The sequence below is a fragment of the Pan paniscus genome, chromosome 1, assembly GCF_029289425.2.
Source record: "Pan paniscus chromosome 1, NHGRI_mPanPan1-v2.0_pri, whole genome shotgun sequence".
In the NCBI taxonomy this organism is placed as follows: Eukaryota; Metazoa; Chordata; class Mammalia; order Primates; family Hominidae; genus Pan; species Pan paniscus.
Window position 1 is genome coordinate 108,251,986 of NC_073249.2, and position 24,652 is coordinate 108,276,637.

General features: G+C 40.4%; 1 non-coding gene across 1 annotated transcript; it reads right to left on the reverse strand.

Moving 5' to 3' along the window:
* Positions 1-24,312: 24,312 nt before the first annotated feature.
* LOC112438471 (small nucleolar RNA SNORA42/SNORA80 family) lies at positions 24,313-24,444 on the reverse strand. Its single transcript, XR_003026886.1, has one exon. It is a non-coding gene; the product is annotated as a small nucleolar RNA SNORA42/SNORA80 family (small nucleolar RNA).
* Between the last annotated feature and the right edge of the window lie 208 nt (positions 24,445-24,652).

Consider the following 24,652-nt stretch of genomic DNA (forward strand, 5'->3'; position numbering starts at 1 on the left):
TTTGAGCCATTAATAATCTTGTCTGAATTGCGTTGTTTTGCTTTTCCATTGACCTTCATCACAGAGCATGATAATACTAAGAGATATCCTAAGGGATCTACTATATTCCAGAATACTCCTCTTTACCTTCACTGTGGAGCAGTAGTCCAATTTCCCCTTGGTGTCCAGATTGATCATCCCAGCTGACACTGTAACTTCCTTCTTGGGCTGTTGACTTGGAGGAGCGCAACATGTCTGAGTGTCATTCTTAACTTCCAGTTCAATAGAACCATTGTTGTGTCTCTTGGTGAAGCATTCCTCCCTTTGGAACAAACATCTGTTAGCCACCTAAGCATAAGGCCATAGGAACAGGAAGCAAACATTTTGCTAGTGGGTCATTAAGGGTAGTACTGAGTAGTGTCACTCCCACTTTCATCCCTTGATTCCTGAACCTATAAATCCTGTCTATGAGAAAAAGAGCACCATGTACTAGATGCTGATTCAGAGCATATATAGCTTTGTGGAAAACCTTGCCCTAACCCTGCAAGGTATTGCCCCCTAGCTGGCACTGTAACTGAATCTTCAAAAGGCCATTCCACTGTTCTATCAAGCCAGTTGATTAAGGATGGTAGAAAACATGGTGAGACCATTGAGTTCCATGAGCATGCACCCACTGCCCCACTTCTTCCTGCCTGACTGCTTTTGTACTGAAACACTGTTTTTGTTTTTTTGTTTTCTACCTTCAAACTCTAACTCAAACATTGGCTCTTCCTGGGTCTCAAGCCTGCCAGCCTTTGGACTGGAACTACACCATCAGCTCTCCTGAGTTCCAGCTTGCTCACTGCAGATCTTAGAATTTGTCAGTCTTCATAATTGCATGAGCTAATTTCCTATAATAAATAAACAAAGAAACAATCTCCCACAGAACTCTGACAAATGCAGATTTTGGTACTGACAGTAATGTTTGACCAATTGTCTGGGCAACCCATGGTGCAGTCAGGTTGACACATAAAATTAACAATCATAACTTTTTTGCTTTCATTTAGCTGTTTTAGGAACCATCATATTCCCAGTCACCAAACTAGAAAGCAGGGAATTATCCTTGAGTCTGTCTTCTTCCTTACTTCCCCATAGCTATTCAGTGATTTATGCTGATTTTGCCTCACAAACCTCTGTCTTCTCCTCTCTATCCTGCCTACTATTTGAGTTCAGGCCTTTCTCCATTATTTCATAGATATTTCGATTGCCTCCTAACTGGTTTTACTGGTTCTGTCTTGCCCCTTCTTAAATCCATGTTTGATACACTAGCCAAAGGGATATATTTGTCGGTTCACTGTTTAAAACACCTCAATAGTTTCCCATCTCCTAGAGCAGGAATTGGCAACGTTTTCCTATAAAAAGGCACACAGTAAATATTTTAGGCTTTGCAAACCATATGGCTTCAGTCACAACTACTCAGTTCTACTGTTTTAGAATTAACAAAAGCAATATCCAAAATAGAAAAATTCACTGGATGGGTGTAATAGGAAAATGAGATGTCAGAAGAAAGAATGAGTAAACAAATTATCCAATCTTAAGAAAAGAGAGAGGCCAGGTACTGTGGCTCATGCCTGTAATCCCAGCATTTTGGGAGGCTGAGGCAGGAGGACTGCTTAATCACTAAAGTTTGAGACCAGCCTAGGGAACAAACTGAGACCCTTTCTCCACAAAAAAATAGAAAAATTAGCTGGTTGTGGTGGCACATGCCTGCAATCCCTGTTAATCAGGGTCTGAGGCCTGAGGTTTGATTGATCCCAGGAGGTCAAGGCTGCAGCAAGCTGTGATTGTGCTACTGCACTCCAGCCTGGGTCACAGAGGGAGACCCCATCTCAAAAACAAAAAAGAAAAGAAAAAACAGAGAAGAAAAGATATTATAAAGTGAATGGAGCCCCAAGTACCTGTGAGCCAACGACATGAAAGTTCTAACAGAGTGGCGAGTGGCAGAAAGAGAGGAAAACAAGATGGGGGAGGGTAGAGTATATGTGTGTGTGTATGTGTGTGGCAAAAACTTCACAAATTTGATGAAAGACAAAGCTTAAACTGGATAAACTCTAAGAAAACTATATCTAGACACATCACAAGCTGCTGAAAACCAAAGATAAAGGAAAAAATCTTGAAAACAGCACATTATATATAGAAGAATGATTCAAATGACTATGGAGTTTTCATCAAAAAACCTTGGAGACCAGAAGGCACATCTTTAAAGTGATTTTTTGAAATGACAATCCAGAATTCTATATTGAGGAAAATATCTTTGAGAAATGATAGCAAAATATAGTCATTATCAGGTAAAGGAAAACTAAGAATTTGTCATAAGTCAACCTGCTCTAAAGTAAATGCTAGAAGAAGTTATTTGGTCTAAAGACTAATGACACCAGAGCAAACTTTGGAACTTTAGGAATGAAGAACTAAGAAAAAAGTAAAATATGGGTAAATACAATAGATTACTTTTCTTCTCTTAATTTCTTTAACGTAAGTATGAATGTTTAAAGCAAAAATTATAACATTGGTTGGGTTTCCAATATACATGGATGAGAGATAGATGAAAATTATTTTTTAATGGGAGTTAAGGGATTTATATGGTTGTAAGACTTCTACATTTTACTTAAAGTAGTAAAATATTAACTCTATGTAGACTATAAAAGGAGACAAAAACAATAAAATCATTAGGGATAAATTTAAAATAATAAAAAATAAGTCAGATAAAATATTACATTACATATACATAGTCTAAATACTTCTATTTATTTGTTTGTTTGTTTGTTTGTTTTAAAATAGAGATGAGGTCTCGCTATGTTGACCAGACTGGTCTCAAACTCCTAGCCTCAAGCCATTCTCCCATTTTGGCCTCCCAAAGTGCTGGGATTACAGGCATAACCCACCATGCCTGGCCTAAATATATCTACTTAAAGATCAAAATTTTCCAGATTAAATTTTAAAATCAAGATCCAGGCCTAGTGCAGTGGCTCATGCCTGTAATCCCAGCATTTTGGGAGGCCAAGGTGAGAGGATCATTTGAGCCCAGGAATTTGAGACCAGCCTCAGCCACATAGTGAGACCTCGTTTCTTTGAAAAATTTAAAAATTAGCAGAGGATGATGGTGCACACCTGTAGTCCCAGGTACTCCGGAGGCTGAGATGGGAGGATTGCTTAAGCTTGGGAAGCAGAGGCTACAGTGAGCTGAGATCATGCCACCGCACTTGAGCCTGGGTGACAGAGTAAGACCTTGTCTCAAAAAAAAGCAAGACCCAATTAATGTTGTCTACAAGAAAATCACTTTAAATATAAAAGCATAGACAGATTAAAGGTCAAGGGATAGAAGAAATATATCATGCAAACACTAATGAAAGTGGCTATATTAATGTCAGACAAAGTAAACTTCAGAACAAAGAATAATACCAGGGATGAAGAGGGTGATCACATAATGATTAACAGGTTATTAATTCACCAAAAATATATAACAATCTTAAATGTGTATGCACCTAATAACAGATCTTCAAAATATAGGAGGCAAAAACTGACAGAAGTGAAAAGATAAATCAACAAACCCACAATTACAGTTGCAGATTTCAACATTAACCTCTCAGTAATGATAAAACAAATAGAAAATCAGCAATGGTACAGAAAACCTGAAGAAGCTGGGAGCAGTGGCTCATGCCTGTAATCCCAACACTTTGGGAGGTTGAGGGGGGCGGATTACCTGAGGTCAGGAGTTCGAGACCAGCCTGGTCAACATGGTGAAAACCTGTCTCTACTAAAAAATACAAAAATTAGCTAGGTGTGGTGGCGGGTGCCTGTAATCCCAGCTACTCGGGAGGCTGAGGGAGGAGGATCACTTGAACCTGGGAGGTGGTGGTTGCAGTGAGCTGAGAACCTGTCATTGCACTCTAGCCTGGACAACAAGAGTGAAACTCTGTCTCAAGGAAAAAAAAAAAAAGGAAGAAAGAAAGAAAGATAGAAAGACCTGAACAATGCTATTGAAACAACTTTACCTAACTGACATTGATAGAACGCCCCACAAAAGACAACAGCATAATATACATTATTTTCAAGTACACATGAAATTTTCACCAAGATAGACCATATTCTAAACCATAAAACATACCTTACTTAGTAAATCAAAAGAAGTGGAATTTTGCAAAGTATGTTTTCTGACAACAGTGGAGTTAAACTAGAAATCAACAACAGAAAGATATTGGGAAAATCTCAAATTATTTGTAAATTAAACCAAAAAATTGAAATAACTCATGCATCAAACAGGAAGTCATAAGAGAAACTAGAGTCCTTTGGGTATATACCCAGTAATGGGATGGCTGGGTCAAATGGTATTTCTAGTTCTAGATCCCTGAGGAATCGCCACACTGACTTCCACAATGGTTGAATTAGTTTACAGTCCCACCAACAGTGTAAAAGTGTTCCTATTTCTCCACATCCTCTCCAGCACCTGTTGCTTCCTGACTTTTTAATGATTGCCATTCTAACTGGTGTGAGATGGTATCTCATTGTGGTTTTGATTTGCATTTCTCTGATAGCCAGTGATGGTGAGCATTTTTTCATGTGTTTTTTGACTGCATAAATGTCTTCTTTTGAGAAGTGACTGTTCATGTCCTTTGCCCACTTTTTGATGGGGTTGTTTGTTTTTTTCTTGTAAATTTGTTTGAGTTCATTGTAGATTCTGGATATTAGCCCTTTGTTGGATGAGTAGGTTGCGAAAATTTTCTCCCATTTTGTAGGTTGCCTGTTCACTCTGATGGTAGTTTCTTTTGCTGTGCAGAAGCTCTTTAGTTTAATTAGATCCCATTTGTCAATTTTGGCTTTTGTTGCCATTGCTTTTGGTGTTTTAGACATGAAGTCCTTGCCCATGCCTATGTCCTGAATGGTAATGCCTAGGTTTTCTTCTAGGGTTTTTATGGTTTTAGGTCTAACGTTTAAGTCTTTAATCCATCTTGAATTAATTTTTGTATAAGGTGTAAGGAAGGGATCCAGTTTCAGCTTTCTACATATGGCTAGCCAGTTTTCCCAGCACCATTTATTAAATAGGGAATCCTTTCCCCATTGCTTGTTTTTCTCAGGTTTGTCAAAGATCAGATAGTTGTAGATATGCAGCATTATTTCTGAGGGCTCTGTTCTGTTCCATTGATCTATATCTCTGTTTTGGTACCAGTACCATGCTGTTTTGGTTACTGTAGCCTTGTAGTATAGTTTGAAGTCATGCTGCTATAAAGACACATGCACACGTATGTTTATTGCGGCTCTATTCACAATAGCAAAGACTTGGAACCAACCCAAATGTCCAACAATGATAGACTGGATTAAGAAAATGTGGCACATATACACCATGGAATACTATGCAGCCATAAAAAATGATGAGTTCATGTCCTTTGTAGGGACATGGATGAAATTGGAAATCATCATTCTCAGTAAACTATCACAAGAACAAAAAACCAAACACTGCATATTCTCACTCATAGGTGGGAATTGAACAATGAGAACACGTGGACACAGGAAGGGGAACATCACACTCTGGGGACTGTTGTGGGGTGGGGGGAGGGGGGAGGGATAGCTTTATGAGATATACCTAATGCTAAATGACGAGTTAATGGGTGCAGCACACCAGCATGGCACATGTACACATATGTAACTAACCTGCACATTGTGCACATGTACACATATGTAACTAACCTGCACATTGTGCACATGTACCCTAAAACTTAAAGTATAATAATAATAAAATAAAATAAAGAGAAACTAGAAAATATTTTAAACTCAGTGAAAATGAAATTACCACATACTAAAATTAACATAGTGCACAGAGGGAGATTTATTGCGTTCAAACTTTAATTATATTAGAAAATAAGAAAGTTTTCAAATCAGTAGTCTTAACTCCAAAAAAATTAGGAAAAGAAGACCAAATTAAACTGAAAACAAGCAAAGAAAGTCAATAAAGATAAGAGCCGAAGACACCAATTACCAATTACAGGAATGAAAGAGTAGAATCACTGTGCATTCTACATACATTTTAAAGGATAATAAAAGAATACTACAAAAAACTTTATGACAATACATTACATAAAACTTAAATAAAATGAATCAATGTCTTGACAAATACAAATTACCAAAGCCCACTCAAGAAGTTAAACAACCTGAATATTTCTAAATTGATAAAGAAAACTCTATGTCCAGACTGCCTTGGTTGAAATCATGGCTCTATCACTTACTAGGTATGTAATGTTGAGAAAGTTTCCTAATGTCTCTGGGCCTCAGTTTCCTCATACGCAGAAACTTAATAATACTTACCTCATTAGGTTGTTTTGAGATTTAAATAAGTTAATATTTGCGCGGTGGTTGGAAATGTATGGCATCTAGTAAAAAACTCTAAGTATTTATTAAATAAACTAATTAAATAAAAAGAAATCCATATAAGGATGACACAGAAATTCACAACTGAACAGATGATTATCTGATCAAAGACAAGGATGCAAGACAAAAATATAGTGGAAGAATATCTTTAATTTGCTAAGAGAAAAACAACTAAAATTATATAACAAAATACTTTCCAAATACAAGGATGAAATAAATTCATTTTTAGGCAAACAAAATCTGAAAGAGTTGATCACAAATGACCATCATTAAAAGGTATTCCTAAGAGTATTCTTTAAAAAGAAGAAAAACCATTCTAAGGGAAATATCTGAGGTGTGAGAAAGAATGAGAAAATAAAACAATAAAGATGTGAGTAAATCTACGTAGTACATAGTAATGCCTCATGAAATTTAGAAAAAGAATGACAATAGCATGACAACAATAGCACATAGGTTGCAAGGGGATGGTCACTGTTAGAGTTCTGAGCTTCTCTTATTTTTTCAGAGGATAGTAAGAAGATTGATTAACTGATTAGTATGCATGTTAGCATTTCTAGATTACTATAATGTGAGAAAAAGAGTGAAAAGCTTCTAAACTAGTGAAGTAGAAAAATGTAATATGAAAATGTATTTAATTCAAAAGAAGACAGGAAGAAGAAAATAATTTAAGTGAGAGAAATAGAATTTATAAAAAAAAGATGTTAGAAAATCATATGTCAGTTATAATAATAAATATGAATGTCTTAAAAGCTCTAGCTAAAAAATAAAGACTGTCAGACTAGATTTTTAGAAATTCATCTATGTGTTAAGAGACACTGCTGAAAACTAAGGATACAGGCTTGGCGCAGTGGCTCACACCTGTAATCCCAGTACTTTGGGAGGCCGAGGCGGGTGGATCACTTGAGGTCTGAAGTTTGAGACCAGCCTGGCCAACATTGGTGAAATCCCATCTCTACTAAAAATACAAAAATTAGCCGGGCACAGTGGCGTACACCTGTAATTCCCACTACTTGGAAGGCTGAGGCATGAGAATCCAGGAGGTTGCAGTGAGCCAAGATCATGCCACTGCACTCCAACCTGGGTGACAGAGAGAGATTCTGTCTCAAAAAAAAAAAAAAAAAAAAAAAAACTAAGGATACAAAGAGACTGAATGCAAATGCAAAAGGATGCAAAAATGGGAAAAATATATGTCAGGCAAATGTTACCTTTGAAAGTAGTGCAGTTATATATTAAAATCAGCAAAATAGACTTTGAGGCAAATAGCATTATTAGAATTAAAGAAATCACCCATAAAAAGATTTACTTACCAGAAAAAATAGCATTCTAAACTTATATGCACCTAATGTCCCTGATCTATAAAAAGCAAAATTGACAGACGTACAGAGAGAAATATATTATTCCATCATGATGGATTTTATCACACTTTCTCAGTAACTAATGGATCAGTCCTGACGGAAAATCAGTAAAGATATTGACGATTTGAACAACACAATTATCTAATGGACATACATGAAATTTCGCATCCAACAACTAGGGAATACACATTTCCCTCAAACACACATAAAACCAATTTTTGTAAATGCTGGCCTTAAACATCCATATATTTAAACACTTAGAAACATATTTTTAAATAATTTATGGGTTATAAAATTAATCACACTGGAAATTAGATATTACTTAGGTTTTGGGAAACAAACCTTGTGTGCCTTCTCAGTCTCTCAACTACCTCCCCTTTGTCTCTTGGTCAGTGGTCCACCACACCAGGTTGCCTCTACACTTTGGACTTCAATGAAACCCCTCATTGTGGAGTATGGGATCTGGCTTTCTGGGCAACCAATGAAGTCCCTATATCCTGGAAATGTAGGGTATTGAGTATGAATTGGGTATGAATGTTGACTAATGGGAAGTGGGAGATGAAAAAGGCAGCTGGGAAAATAAATTTCTCCTTCTTTCACTCTCCTACAGTTAACTCTGAGGTGAGGTCCCTCATTGCAACCTTTCTAGGGAAATTTAACCCACTGAGTGAACACAGCTGCTGGGTAACAATTGCCTTTTCATGGCTCATGGTGAAGTAGTATGTGGCACAATTGGGCACTGCATCGTATTGCATCAAATGGTACCTTGCCTCATCTCTTTTCTCTCACTTTCACTGCCCTGTGCGTATACTTTCCAAACATGTGAACATCTTAATTATTGTGTCAAGCTCTGCCTTCTAAAGGACCTGGGCTAAGACAACTTAAAAGTGAATGATGGTGAACATGCCACATATAAAAACATTTGAAATGTAGCTAGAACTATCTAAGAGGAAACTTTATGCTTAAAATATCTAGATTAGAAAAGAAGAAAAGGTAAAAATTGATGAGTTAACTATCCAATTAGGAAGTTAGAGAAGGAATAATAAAATAAATCCAAAGAAAATAAAAGGAAAGAAATAACAAAGTTAAAAGGAGTTAGTGAAATGAAAAACAAAGACATAAGTCAATAAGCCCAAAAGTTTGTTCATTTATAAATGCTGCCGGGCACGTTGGTACTCGCCTATAGCCCCAGGTACTCAGGAGGCTCTGAGGCAGAAGGATCGCTTGAGCCCAGGAGTTCTGGGTTGTAGTGTGCCAGGCTGATAGGATGTCCACATTAAGTTCAGCATCAGTATGGTGATCTCCAGGGAGCAGGGGACCACCTGGTTGCCTAAAGAGGTGTGAACTGGCCCAGGTTGGAAATAGAGCAGATCCAAACTCCCACATGCTGATCAGTAGTGGAATCGTGCCTGTGAGAGGCTGGGCGCCATGGCTCACACCTGTAATCCCAGCACTTTGGGAGGCCGAGGCGGGTGGATCAAGAGGTCAGGAGTTCAAGACCAGCCTGACAAACATGGTGAAACCCCATCTCTACTAAAAATACAAAAAACTGGCCAGGCGTGGTGGTGGGCACCTGTAATCCCAGCTACTCTGGAGGCTGAGGCAGGAGAATCCTTGAACCCAGAAGGCAGAGGTTGCAGTGAGCCAAGATCGCACCACTGCACTCCAGCCTGGGCGACAGTGCGAGACTCCATCTCAAAAAAAAAAAAGAAAGAAAGAAATCGTGCCTATGAATAGCCACTGCACTCCAGCCACACAGCATGGCAAGATTTCATCTCTGTTAAAAAAACAATTAATTAATTAATTAATAATAAATATAAATACTTTAGAAAAGTCTGTGATAGAATGATCAAGAAAAATAGAAAAGGAACAAATAAATGAGTAATGAAGAGAGGGACAAAACTGTAGCAAAGATTTAAAAAATAGTAAGCAAGTATTTTAAGTAAATCTTATGCCAATACATTTGAAAACCTATGTGGAAATAATGATTTTCTGGTTATAACTTCAATACTGACTCAAAAAGAAATAGGAAACTGGAACAGAAGTTAAATCGGGACTTTTGATTCTCATTGGCGAACTGCAGCCACCTAAAGAAAGATCTCTACAGACATCCTCCAAAAACTATGCAGATTAATGAGGAGAACAAATAAGATTACTCTTAACCCACATCTATATTGGAAGATAGTTTACATATATGTGGCTATAAATCTCTGCAAGGAGCAGACCCAGCTTTAGAGCCCCTTTGGAGTGGAGAATCAAGCAGGGATTTTGTGTAAGAAAAGTGCAACAAGATCCAAGCAGTAGCAGAAAATAAATAACTGTCCCCAGAAGCTGGGCACGGTGGCTCATGCCTGTAATCCCAGCACTTTGAGAGGCCAAGGTGGGCGGATCACGAAGTCAGGAATTTGAGACCAGCCTGGCAAGCATGGTGAAACCCTCTCTCTACTAAAAATACAAAAATTAGCTGGGTGTGGTGGTGCGCTCCTGTAATCCCAGCTACTCAGGAGGCTGAGGCAAGAGAATTGCTTGAACCCAGGAGGCGGAGGTTGCAGTGAGCTGAGATAGTACCATTGCACTCCAGCCTGGGTGACAGAGCAAGACTCCGTCTCAAAAAATAAAAATAAATAAATAAATAAATAAATAAATAAAAACAGTCACCAGAGTACAGCATCAGAAGAAGAGCCTTCCATCCTAGTAGAGAAATATTTACAATACATTTGAGACTAAGTAAATCTGAGCAAAACAAAGAGCCTTAGAGAGTGTGTGAGCCATAAAAACTTCAGGGAGACAGCGAGGTAACTTGGAAGGAGGCATCCCTTAAAGGCTTGGTAGTGAAAGAAAAGAAGGAAGAAATATCTGAATTAAGTGTCATCAGGTACAGTATCACAAATCACTAGCATGCCCTTTCTCTCTCTCTCTTTCTGTGTCACACACACACACACACACACACAATTCATTAAAGAAACTGAACTTGATTATATCATCAGAAGAGGGCACTGTTGAATTTGAAAATCCAGTAAAGCCGGCTGTCAGCCTGGGTTCCCACAAAAGCAGCTTGAGAACAAGGCTTGCATGCAGAGAATTTATTTTGAGAAGTGATCTCAAGGAATAGGCATGAAGGACTAGAGGAAAGATGAAAAGAAGGAAGGAAAAAGCAAACCAAATGTGCATTATTGCGCTAATTATTGTTGTAGGCAACTAGGGCTCAGTCTTGCTGGGAACCCTCTGTAGAGCCATGGAGAATGCAGCATTGTCTGCTCTAGGGACAGAGACGAGCATTTAATCCACTGGTTCCCTCCCCCATTGGTTCATGTGCAGCCATGGAGGTGGACTGCTTGCATCTCCTTTCAAGAAATAACTTGCTACTTAATTAACTGCAAGAAGGGCGCTTATCTGAAAGCCTTCAGCTGAGTGCCTTCAGGATATGCCGCAGCTTTTGAACCAAAGCCACGCTCTTCTGCGGCAGCACCAGTTAATGGGTGAGCTTGGTGGGGGTCCCAGGGCTTTGTCATTTCTGCTCAACATGGGCAATCGTTGTTCCAAAGCTCCGTGTTAAGACTGTGACAGATCTGCCTCACCATTTGAGGCTCACCCTGCCCAACCCTGTGTGTGTCCTTGCCTGTTTTCTTTCACAGGTGTCTGAACTGCATTGTGGTCTGAAGAATTTTCCTACCCAGTCCTGCTTCTCTCCCCCTAGCCCACCTTCTTTTAACCTTTCATGAGAGTTATATCCAAATAAACCACTTGCACTCCTACCTCCCTCTCAGCATCTGCTTCCTGGAAGACTCAATTGATACAGTCAAGGATTACCTAATGGGGGTTAACTCCCTCATACTTCCAGGTTTACACATGCCTCAGAATGGTTGCATAGGCTGTAGGCATATCACATGGCAGTGCCAGAGAAACTCCAGGAAGAGTATGCAAGCTAGGTATGCAACACTAGATGTATGCAATGCAGTGGAAGCCAGATGTGGTCAGCTTATTCCTGTGCCTGGCTGGTCACCTCAGCAATGACTGGCATAAAAAGGGTGAGTTCAGAAGATGTGAGGCCAGACTCAAGAGGTGTTCAATACAACCAAAAAAAAAAAAAAAAAAAGGAGAAAGAGAGAGACAGGGTTTCATTTTTTCACCCAGGGTGGAATACAATGGCGTGATCATGGTTCATTGTAACCTCGAACTCCTGGGCTCGTGGCATCCTCCTTCCTGCCTCAGCCTCTCAAGTAACCAGGACTACAGGAGCCCACCACCATGCCTGGTGAATTAAAAAACAAATTGGTAGAGATGGGGTCTCAGCTGGGTTGCCCAGGCTGGTCTCGAACTCATGACCTCAAGCGATCCTCCTGCCTCAGCCTTCCAAAGTGTTGGGATTATACAGGCATGAGCCACCATGCCTGGCCCAACGAACTACCCTTTGTGTTTCAGATTCCTGCCTAACAGTATGTCCAAGCTGTTACAGAGCCTTCAGCAGCCAGACTTAACACACAGATGTAGCAAATAAACTAGAATGTGCACTGCTGCAACTGGTGCCCAAGCTATAACTTATATTCATCCTGCCCCCACCCCCACCACCCCCAGATGTCCCTTTTCCTCAGCTGGCACCTCAATGGGTCTAGTTTGCCTGCCTGGTGTGGTGCTTCAGACCTTAATCTCTGAGGGGTGCTTGCTGGGCCATAAAAAGGATATTCCTGGGTTCCAGATGCACTTCTGTTGTGTAGCAGAAACCCTAGCTCTTCACGGTAGCTAGGGCCAACCACCCCTACCAATACTGCAACTTCTTTCTTTGCCTGCTGCTCCACTGACACGAGGATCCCAAAATGAGATAGTGGTTATAAAGCTTCATTTTCAGTGGAGCCCTGTGTCTCCCAGTGGCATGCATGGAATCTTTTCTACCTCTCCATCCCTCAGTAAACAGCCAGCCAGGGCAGCAAAATGTCAGCCACCTCTCTTTGCAGAAAAATACTTCCCTTATGTCTAAGATTGGCATTCTTTGGGCTGCTCAAATTTAACTTGAGAGCAAGGGAACCCCACCACATTGGCGAGAGGAGGAGAAACTCTAGTGTTCTCTACTCCTATTGGTTCCCTTTCAGGGTCTCCTTCCTTCCTCAAGGACTCACTACTTTCTCTTTACAGTCCTGAGGTGGGTGGGGAATCTGGATCATCTCGGCCACCCCTCAGCAAACCCTCAGATGGGCCCAGTGCCTCTCTTTAGAATGAGGTAGTATTTATCATCTACTGTTTTTAGTTTTGAGGCTTCAGCACAAATTCTGAGATGACCAGAAATGTCCAGTTTAAAATGAAAAGATGTTCAACCTCACTGTAGTCATAGCAATGTAATAAGCAATAAAGAAATGTCATTTTTGACTCATATGGTTGGCGGAAATTAATAAGAGCAATAACAACCAGTGTTGGGCAGGACCTAGAGCAACTCTACAAAAGGCCAATAAGATGCAGTTATAATTTTTTTCTTTTCTTTTTTTCATACAGAGAAAAAAGGCTTTTGTACCTGGAAAATAACAATTTTAGTTCATTTTTAAAGGGTAATATGCAATATATTAAAGTTTTTATTTTAAAACCTAGATTATCTTAAACCCTTAAGTTAAACCTACAAATTTTCTTGTTCTATTTGCAGATTTATCAATAAAAATAATTTTAAAATCATTGATACTGGCTCTTTGATCAGTGTTCAACTAACTTAAATTTAATGGTTTAAATCCTTCTTAAACACTGACTTCACTTCTTAAAAAAAATCATATTTTCTTAGACATTTACAACTACAACCACAACCACAAATTTAACATATCAGATTTTTCCAGGCAAATGAAACCCCTGTTGTGGCAGACTTAACGAGCAAAATTATTCTCAGCAATTACGCTATTTTTGCAAATTAATAAATCAATCTTGTAATGTGGTAAATCAGATTCTCTTACCCATTTCAAACATTATGAAAACAGGAAAGCAAACAAAGCATATACAAAGCAGAGCAATGAAATTTTAACGATTTCGAAACTTATTACAAATCCCATATAATGCAGCCCACTCAGAAGAAATCCACATCCACTTTTTCATTATCTCTATACTTATTTGTGTACCCATCCAGGGTTATAAACCACTCCCCTAAGCTAGGGGAAAAAATCGCAATCTCCGCAGAGTGATCCAATCCAAGATGCAGGTTAAAAAGATGGCAATTTTACTGCCTGGTGTGACAGATGCAGTATCTGCGCCCTGTCTCTCTATTACTTGCCTACCTGTCTTACCGCTCACTTTTTCTACAATGTCATGTTTCTACAATGCCGTGCTGATGCACCCAGATGGGGTAATCATGTAAGCTAATGAGGCCTCATTCATAGCCATGGGCTGGCAAGTTTACACATCCCCAATTCGTAGTGTCTAACCTCTCTTGTGCACCAAACACCTAAAGGAAAATCCCATGCCAGCACACCCCTTTAGAGTGCTTCTTCCCATTTAGATGAACAAGCTTCCATGGCAGGCTTTTTTATTTCTAAAATTTGACTCTTGGTTCAAAAACAAGTCCTTTTATGGTCAGCCAAGGAAGGCTAGGGTAGTGTAACATTTTCATAAATGAATCTTTTGGGAACAAAGTTCTTTCATTTCAGTTAGCCATGGTTGAAACTCATGCGAACACGTACACCTCATAAATTATGTTGGCACATCATGTAGGTTAGCAACAAATTCTTCACTTCTCCCTTCCCTGTTCATCCGAGGTGCAGTCACTGATACCCTCCTCCTGGCTCCATTTCTTCCTCATTCCTCCACCTTCTTGTCTGCCTTTTGGGAGGCTGAGAACATGTATTCTTACATGGACCCAAAACTTGGCCACCAGGGATGAGCCTGCACAGGCCCAATTAACAACCTCATCCTACTGCTGTCTTGCTGGTCTGTCCGGATGTCTAGGCTTCAGTCTCCACTGTCTACAATACACTCCCCTATAACAGAATCCCTCCCTATTATGCTTTGAGTGTGTTCCCCAAATTTCATGTACTGCAAACTCAATCACCAATGTACCATATTGGAAGGTGGGAATTTTGAGAGATGACTGGGTCATGAGGGCTCTGCTCTCATGAATGGATTAGTCTAGTCACTGATTAATGGATTAAAGAGTTAATGAATTAATGAGTTATCATAGGAGTGGGACTGGTGGCTTTATAAAAAGTAGAAGAGAGATCTCTTGCCATGTAATACTCTGCACCACCTCTAGACTCTAAAGAGTCCCTTATCAGATGCCAGGTCATGCCCTTGGACTTCCCAGCCTCCAGAAATGTAAGAAATAAATTCCTTTTCTTTATAAATTACCCAGTTTCAAGTGTTCTGTTAAAAGCAACAAAAAATGGACGAAGACACTCTAGCAGCCCCTAGTTGAAGGTGTGATGGGCTTTCAGGTAGGGAGACAGTCCCTTTAGGAAAGGCAGGGAATTCTCTTAGGAAGATGGAGCTTTTGGGTTTGAGCTACAAAATGAACAGGTTCTAGAGTTGCTGGGACAGCCAGGCCCCTACAGGGCAAGGCTGGGATACTGACTCTCAGAGCAGCCCTGGGCAGCTCTATAAAGCCCACCTTTTTCTCCCCTCCACTCTGAAGAGCATGTCCCATGTCCTTCCAGGTGTGCACTCACCCCCCCTCTTTAATGCTTGCCTTTGTGAGTTCTAACTCTTAGGATCTTTCCCCTGCTTCCTTAGGTAGACGCCTAAGAGATGAACCCACACAAATAATTGCTAGTTTGAGGCGCTACTTCTTCTAAATGTATCTAATCTTCATAAGATATCCACAAAGCCATAGTGTGCCAGACCTTAGGTTTTCTTGTCCAACCCCTTCTCTGTGAACAGGAAAATGAATTCAAAATAGGAGAATCACCTGCAAAAGGGCACAGTAGGAAGGGGTGGAGCCTGATGTGAAAAGCTGGAGCCTATTTAGAGCCTGGCATTTCATTTCTAGGGTCTTCTCTACCCGCTCCTAAAACCATACCTACATGTGAAAAAGAATGAAAGGTCCCCCAGATACTGCCCTGCCTCACTGTGTCTATTTTTTTATTTCCAGACCTCTCCCCTGCATGCCAGACTTACATATCCATCTGTCTACTTGACTGTTCCTCTTGGGTATCAAACCTCACATGTCTAAAACTAACCCGAATCTCTTCTCCTCTCCAAACTTGCTCCTCCCATAGTCTTCCTTATTTCAGTAAATGGCAAGTCTGTCCTTCCAGCCTCTCAAGCCAAACAACTTAATCATCCTTGTCTTTCTCTCACACACCATTTTCTAGCCATCAGCATATGCTTCAGCTCCACTTTCTATGTGGAGCCTGATCTGTTATGACAGAGGCCACAGCATCCTTTCCTTATATTGCAATTGCTTCCTAAATGGCTTTCTTGCTTCTTCCCACTCCCTGCTTCTCCCCGCTTCCTTGCATCTCCCCGCTCCCTGCAGTCAATACCCCACATAGCACCTGGGGTGGAAGGAGGACCAGGTCTCTCCCCTCTCATAATGCTTCTATGGCTCCCGTGTCAGGCAAAAGCTGTGGTTCTTACCATGGCCTACAAGTCCTGCATGACACATAGCATCCTCTGGGGCTGCCTCCCACCCTCAGCCTCCACCTCATCTCCTACCACTCCCCACTCACTCACTCTGCTCCACTGCCCTGACCTCCATGCTGTTTCTCAAACTTGCCAAGCAAGGTACAGACTCAAGACCTTTGTGTGAGTCTTCCCTCTTCTGCAACTCTCTCCCCAGATGTCTAAGGCTCACCCCCTTGCTTCCTTCAGGCTCCGCTCCAACCTCATCTCATGGAAGAGGTCTTCTTGACGCCCCATAGAACATTGTAATAGTGGCCCATCTTCCCCTCACTCCCTTTCCCTTTGCTTTATTGTTCTCCAAACCATTCACCATCTGACACATTTTATATTTACTTTTTGGCTTACTTATTTATTTTCTATCACTTTGCTCTAGAACATGAACGCCATGATGTCAGGGAATTTGCTTTGTTTACTGCTGAACATTTCCCAGCATGTAGAGCAGCACCTGGCACTTACTAGATGCGCAATAAACATCTGCTGAATGAACAAAGGAGTGATTCTGTGGCAGACACTGTAGGAAGCATTTTATGTTCATTATTTTATTTCACCCTCACAACAAACTTGTAAGATGAATATCATATTTTTCTGATGAGGAAGTGAATAATCAGAATGATTCAAAACTACAAATAAAAGGTTCACAGTGCTCATTGCTGATAACTGGTAGAGTCAGGATTTGAAATCAGTTCTGATTCAATTATTTATCCATTTTTTAAAATAGAAGAAGGCATTGCAGGAATTATTCTATTATTTATTCTAATATAAAGCCAAACCAACGGAATCAAACACATTATTCTTCCTAAAAATATTTGCATTTTATTTATTTTTACTTTCTTTTCTTTTGTTACCCAGGCTGGAGTGCACTGGCCTGGTCACAGCTCACTGCAGCCTCAACCTTCTGGACTCAAGCCATCCTCCTGCCTCAGCCTCCCAAGTACCTAGGACTACGTGCACGCACCACTACACCAGGTAATTTTTATTTTTTTTAGGGATGGGATCTCACTATGTTGCCTAGGCTGGTCTCAAACTCCTAGGCTCAAGTAATCTTCCTGCCTCGATCTCCCAAAGTGCTGGGATTAAAGGTGTTAGCCACCATGCCCAGACAGTGTTTGCATTTTAAAAGATAGTATGGAGAATATAGTAGTGTTGAATCCTTGACGGTGGAATTTCATACATTCAGCAGTAGACCTTCCCCAAACCTTCAAGCCGTATCACATAGGTGCCTCCATCCTCTCTCTGCTCACTCTATCTGCAGCACAGGGTGCCTCACCATGCCCCTTTTCATACAGTCATACTGGAGGAGCATTCCTCTCCTGTACAACATCAGTGGTCACCTAGGTAATGAGTAGAACCCTGGATCTGTACTCAGAACACCTGGATTTGAGCTCCTCTCGACAGCATACTCACCGGGTGACTTGGACAAGACATGACACTCCTTTGAACCCAGCCTTGCTCTGTCGCTTTGTAGGGTGGTTATAGGCTCAAAAGAGGACACCTTAGCAAGTGCTTTCCAAACTGCTGTCACAACGTGTGCTGTCACAACGTGTGCTGTCACGATTACCCTCGATGCTAATTCTGTCTCACTTGGAGCTAGACATTTGCATTTTACCTGAAAACTTTAGTGCTGACAGAGACACATCTCTCCAAGCCTGTTCTAAATTGTAATAAGATCAGCAATTCCATTTTATCTGCTTCTCCTCTCCTCTTGTGCCCTCTGAGCTGTCTCACACCTTTGCTGTCATTCATACCCACACCCTTTCTTTTATTTTACACACGATGCACATAGTTGCTCGCGCTCTTGGACACACCCAAGTGCACAGAGGTTTTCTTCCCCATCCTGAGTTTTGGACATGCAGAACTGCCGAGAGAAGGTGGCCTTGTGGGAGAAGGGCAGAACAATTAAGGAAACACCTCAAAGAAGGTAATAACAGCAGGAAAGGGAGCCTGTGTTTGAGGAATGGCTAGCAGGCTGGGGCATCTTTACTGTGTATGGTGGGGTTGGACGGGTGGGAGAGTGCTGGGGAAAGCACAGCTGTGAAGGTAGAGCCAGGTGGTCCTTGATCCTGCATGCAGTGAACTGTGGCTGTATTCATCTGTTTTCATGCTGCTGATGAAGACATACCCAAGACTGGGTAATTTATAAAGAAAAAGACGTTTAATGGACTCACAGTTCCATGTGGCTGGGGAGGCCTCATAATCATGGCAGAAGGTGAAAGGCACATCTTACATGGCAGCAGACAAGAGAGAAAATGAGAGCCAAGTGAAAGGGGTTTCCCCTTATAAAACCATCAGCTCTCATGAGACTTATTCACCACCACAAGAACAGTGTGGGGGAAACTGCCCCCATGATTCTATTATCTCCTACCAGGTCCCTCCCACAACACGTGGGAATTCTGGGAGCTACAGCTTAAGAAAAGATTTGGGTGGGGACACAGCCAAACCATACTAGTGGCAGAAGGTCTCATCACAGTCATCTCACAGTTCTTCCTCACTCTGTGTCGGGGATCACTCCTGATCAGGGGTATTTCAGAAATCCATTCAGTCAGGGTTTTTATTCTTGGTTGCTGGATGTATTCTTGCCTCTGATAGAGGTGTGTGTCTTGACGACCCTTGCGCTCTTGGTGGGGTGGGTCTCTATTTCCCATGCTCTCTCACCTCCCAGGAACCTCAGGCTTTCTCCATGGCTTCCTGCTCCCCCGTCCTAATGAAGACCGTCTTCATTATAGCTGAGGTGTCCCAGCCTCATCACCTGCCAGTCAAGGAACAAGACCTCTCTGAGAGCTTAGCTTCCTGTGTGTAAAATGAAAAACTCACCTCTACTGGTCATTGAGAACAAAGAGAGAATCCCATGATAAGAAAATGGGACTTCTTTCAGGATGAAGAAAGTGGGAAAGAATGATGTTCCCACTCTACAATAAGGAAAAGCTGGATAAGCTACAAAGTTACAGGTTTTATGGAGCCCACGAGAGACAGGCACCAAGTAAACCAAATTCCAGAGAGGGACGAGACCCTCGAAAGCAAGATCAGACACATACAGTCCCTCCTTTGGCAGAGCATGGGAGAAAGACATGGCTGCCAAACAAGCGAGTAAGAAAAAGCAAACTAATATATTAGCAAATTCTTAGGGGCCCAGGATGGACCAGCATGTCAGCTTGGAATGGCTGGGGGCTTTGGACACAAGGAGAGCTTGTTCTCCTTGGCAAGCTCTTCTTCATGAGCCTCAAAGATTGGGGGCAGGCAGAGACTGGCAAGAGCCTCCTCACTTGCAGGGGAAGGGGGATGGTATAAGCAATGAATAGCTGGGGGACAGGCACACAGCCTGCTTACTTACTTCTCTGGACTCTTTTCTTCTATGAAACAAAAAAGCATGATGCCACTTGGGAACAGGTAGTGAGCCGTTTAGAACCATGACTTTTTGGAAAATAGTAAAGTAAAACCCATCTTTCTCTGGAGAAGGTAGGAAACCATTTCCCAGGACGTGGGCAAAGAGTCATTGTTGCTGGAAGAGTAGAAGCAAAAAGCCCTTTACTCCTAGGGAAGGCAGGAAACCTTTTGGGTCCAGAATCCTATGCTGACACCAAGAATAGGACTGCACAGCTGGGACGTGGCAGTCCATTTCCACCCAAGACTAATGACAAATACAAAACAGAGTTTCCCTACCACAATGAGGAGTGCAGGAACATCAGTAAAGCCTCATCCCCAGTCCCAGGTGCTCAGGGTCTACCTAAGACTGAGGCCAGTCCAGGACAAGAGAACATCTCCTGCCATACCATGAGCCTAGCACTGAGTAACAAGGCCTCTACTGTTGAGGAGTAGAGTAAGGGGAGTAGCAGTAAGAGAGACTCCCTTCTGTGGTGTAAGCACTCAAGAACAGTGAAACGTTTAGGGGGAAGCAGAAACACCAGGAGAAACTCACTAGCACCCCAGACCCACACTAAGCAGATGGTAATGGCATCCTACTGCTAGAAGAATTTGAAGCTCAAACCAGCTCAACTCCTGACTAGTCTAGCTCAACTCCCATCTCCCATTCCTACATACACACTAATGGCCTAAGAGTAGAAGAGGCATTTCTATTTCCAGGTGTGCAGGACAGGTCCCCAAATGACCTTGGTTAACCCAGCTCTTCCTCCTCTTGCTTGCAATTTGGAACAATGTTCTGAGAAAGCAATATGCTGAGATAAGAAGTACCTGTCCAGAATAGCTTGGGCTTTGTCCTCATTTCTCCTAGAACAGGATGTCCTACAACACTTGTGCACAGTGATCCAGGTTTCCCCTGGGGAGTGAAACCCAGAATGCCATGATTTTGGAGTCCCTTAGCTTTGGTACAAAGTGGGACACATGCAGATCAGACTCCATCTGCTGTGGACAGCTTTCCTGAGCCTTGGAGGACTGGCTCACCATGGATCCTAGGCTTCTGTTGATTCTTGCTGCCTATTGGTGCGTAACAAGTTGCTTTCTCTGACTTGTGTGGGTTTTCTACCTTGCCAGACTCATACTGTGGTAGCTGGGTTTGTGCAAAACCTCCTGCCAGGTCTATGAATCTTAACAAGTTATAAATATTATTTACCTCAGTTTCTACTGTTCTTCTACACATGATGTATAGCATTCAACAAAAAAATTGTAAGACAGACAAAATTGCAAGAGAAAACAACCTATCTTCAAGAGGTAAAGGAATCAACAAAACCAGAATCAGAGAAATCCAGACATTGGAACTATCAGACAGAAATTTTAACCTAACTAAACAATATGTTAAAGGCTCCATGGGAAAATATAAATGCATGAACTGGAAATTTCAGCAGAAAAATGGAAATGAGAGAAAATGTCTGCTAGAAATTAAAACCATGATATCAGGGATGAATTCCTCTCACAAGCCGATGAGTAAAGTAGACACAGCTGAGAAAAGAAACAGCAAACTTGAAAGCAGGTCAATAGAAACTATTAAAACTAAAACACAAAGAGATAAATGAATGAAAAAAAAGATCAAAGTATTCAAAGCTATAGGACAATATCAAATGGCCTAACATGTATGTAATTTGAATCCTAGAAGAAGAGAAAGAGGACAAAGTGGAAGAAATATTTAAAGACATAATAATTTTTTTTAAAAAAATGAAATACATGAAAAAACAGATCTAAGAGATACAGAGAACCCCAAGCAGTAGATGCACTTTTAAAACACCTAAACACATCATTGCCAAACTGCTAAATACCAAAGACGAAGAGAACATCTTGAAGGCAGCCAGAGAAAATAAACACATATAGAGAAACAAAGATTAGAAATACAACAACCTTCTTGTATGAAGCTATACAAGCCAGAAAAAAAAAGGAAGTGATATCTTTTAAAAATTGAGGAAAAAATCCCTTTCAGTCAAGAATTTTGTACCCAGAAAAAAATATCTCAAGAATGAAGGTAAGATAATGACTTTTTTAGACAAACATGATCTAGGATAATTAATTTCAGGCAGACTTGGTTCTATAAGAAATGTTAAGTTATAAGTTCTTTAGGTAAAAGGAATATGATAACCAAATTGAAACTTGAATATAATCAAGGAATGGAGGAGCACAAAAAGGTAAACATTAAGATAAATATAAAAGACATTCTATTTGTTGATTGCATTATGAGATATTTGGCTAACTAAAGATAAAAAGCATAACAATGCATTGTACAGTTTGTAAAATAAAGTAAACTATATGACAAAAACAGCACAGAATAATTGGAAAGAGAGATTGTAAATATATTGTTGTTTCTTATACTACATATGAACTGGTATAATACTATTGAAAGAAAGATAAGATAAAAAATGTATATTAGCTACCCAAGGCCAACCACTGAAAAAGTTAAAAAGGAGTATAACTAAATGAACTAATAATAGATATAAAATGAAAGCAAAGAAATAACTAATACAACCAAAGGCAGGAAAAGAACAAATCAAACAAAGGAAAATAATAGCAATGTGGTAATGTAAAGCCAACCACATCTATAATTAATGTTAAATGATCTAGGACATCTGTTTTTAACCAAGACAGAATAATAGTGACCACATTTACACTCCTGCCAGAAACCAAGAAACTGGACAAAGTATGCAAAATGATGATTTTCAGGACCCTGAACGTTAGTCAACAAAAGACAGTGATTCCTGAGAGATAGAGAACAAACAAAGTGAGACCTATGATTGCCCAGGTATACTCCTTTGGGAGAGTTCCTGGCTCTGGTTCAGGGAAAGCAAACCCAGGAAAAGCCTAGAATACTATCTGATGAGGAGACAGAGCTGAGAGTCCAGGGAAACTAAGGTAGCTAGAGTTTTCGGTAGAGAGTACCAGAAAGTCAACAACTGCAGAGGGAGAAAACTGAGATCTGCAGAGGGTCTCTCTCAAGTATTCTACAGGATACTGATCAGTGCATGGGTGAGGGGAAACAATCTGAGACTGAGGAAAGAACTACTCAAAAGGATTAGAGGAAACAGTACATGGCACTCACAGAGACTAGGAATAGTACCTAATCATACCAGCCAGGCTGGAAAACCTCACGATTCAGAGGGCATTGGGTAGAGTACTCCAAAAGATCTTCCTCAGTGTTTAGAAATAATGAGCCATAGTCTAAATATGACTCAGGTCCCATCTAACATATCTTAAAAGCAATACCTGAAAGGATCTAACTGTTTCCAAGTAACTTAATTGCATCCCTGAACAAAGCTCAAGAACATTTATAGAAATACAAAAATATCCAGCACACAAGGTAAAATTAACAATGTCTAGCATCCAGTAAAAAATTACAAAACATGAAAAGCAGGAAAATATTAACTAAAATAAGGGGGTAAATAAATAATCTGAAAATGACACAGAATTAATAGTGATGTTAAATTTAGCAGTCAAAGGCATTAAAATAGTTATTCAAAAAAATTAAGTAAAAACATGGATGATATAAAAGAGACCAAAATAAAACTTACTTTAAGGATTAAAAATTACAATGTCTGAAATTTAAAAAAAAAACATTGAATGGGATTAACAACTGATTAGACATTGCAGAAGATGCATAAACTTGCTGGTGATTAATACATTCAGATTTTTTAAGTCTAAAAATTTATTTACTTTGCCTTCATTTTTGAAAGATATTTTCAATGGATATAAAAGTATATTGTATAGAATGCTAAACTGACATTTTTTCTTTCAGTACTTTAAAGATGTTACTCCATTGTCTTCATGCTGGCATTGTTTCTGATGATGAATTTGCTGTTATTCTTCTCTTAGTTCTTCTGTATGTAATGTCTCCATTCCCTGTGCCCCTCATCCCCCCAAATGTTTTTCCCTTTGTTACTGGCTTTGAGCAATTTGATGTTGATGGATTTGGGGGTCATTTTCTTCAAGTTTCATTGAGTTTCTTGAATCTGAGAGTTTATCATTTTCATGATATTTGGAAAGTTGGGAGCCATTATTTCTTCATGTATTTTTTCTATCCCCCTCCTGGGAAACCCCTAGTACATGTGTATTATACCCATGACTTACTGATGCCCTGTTCACTTTTCAATTTTTTTCTATGTCTCTTTTTTTTTTTTTTTTTTTTTTGAGACACAGTCTCACTCTGTTGCCCAGGCTGGAGGGCAGTGGCGCAATCTCGGCTCACTGCAACCTCTGCCTCCCATGTTCAAGCAATTCTCCTGCCTCAGCCTCCTGAGGAGCTGGGACTACAGGCACCTGCCACCACAGCCAGCTAATTTTTGTATTTTTAAATGGGTTTAACCATGTTGGCCAGGCTGGTGTCGAACTCCTGACCTCGTGATCTGCCCACCTCAGCCTCCCAAAGTGCGGGATTACAGGTGTGAACCACCGTGCCTGGCCTTCTCTGTGTTTCATTTTGGACAGTATCTATTGCTATGTCCTCAAGTTTATTAATTTTTTTTCTGCAATGTCTTACCTTTTGTTAATCCTATCTAGTGTAATTTTTATTTCAGAAATTATAATTTCCATCTCTAGAAGCTCAACTTGGATTTTTTTGCTTGTTTGATACTGTGCAACCCCCTTCGCTACACACAGCCCATGGGAAGGAGGCTGGGCAATGGTTCAAGGCTGAAGTTTACACTGGAATGGGTACGCTATGAGGCCCACAGAGAAGGGCCCCCAATGAACCCATTACCATGGTCTTGGGTTTGTTTTATGTCTTTCGTTTCTCTACTTATCATGTTTAATCTTTCACCTAACTTTCTGAATATATGAGATACAACTTAAGATGACCATTTTGATGTTGTTTTTCTGCTTCTATCATCTATGTCAGTTTTGTGAGTTTCAGTTGATATATTGTCCTCCCTGTTATGGATCACTTTCTCCTGTATACTTCTTTATATGTT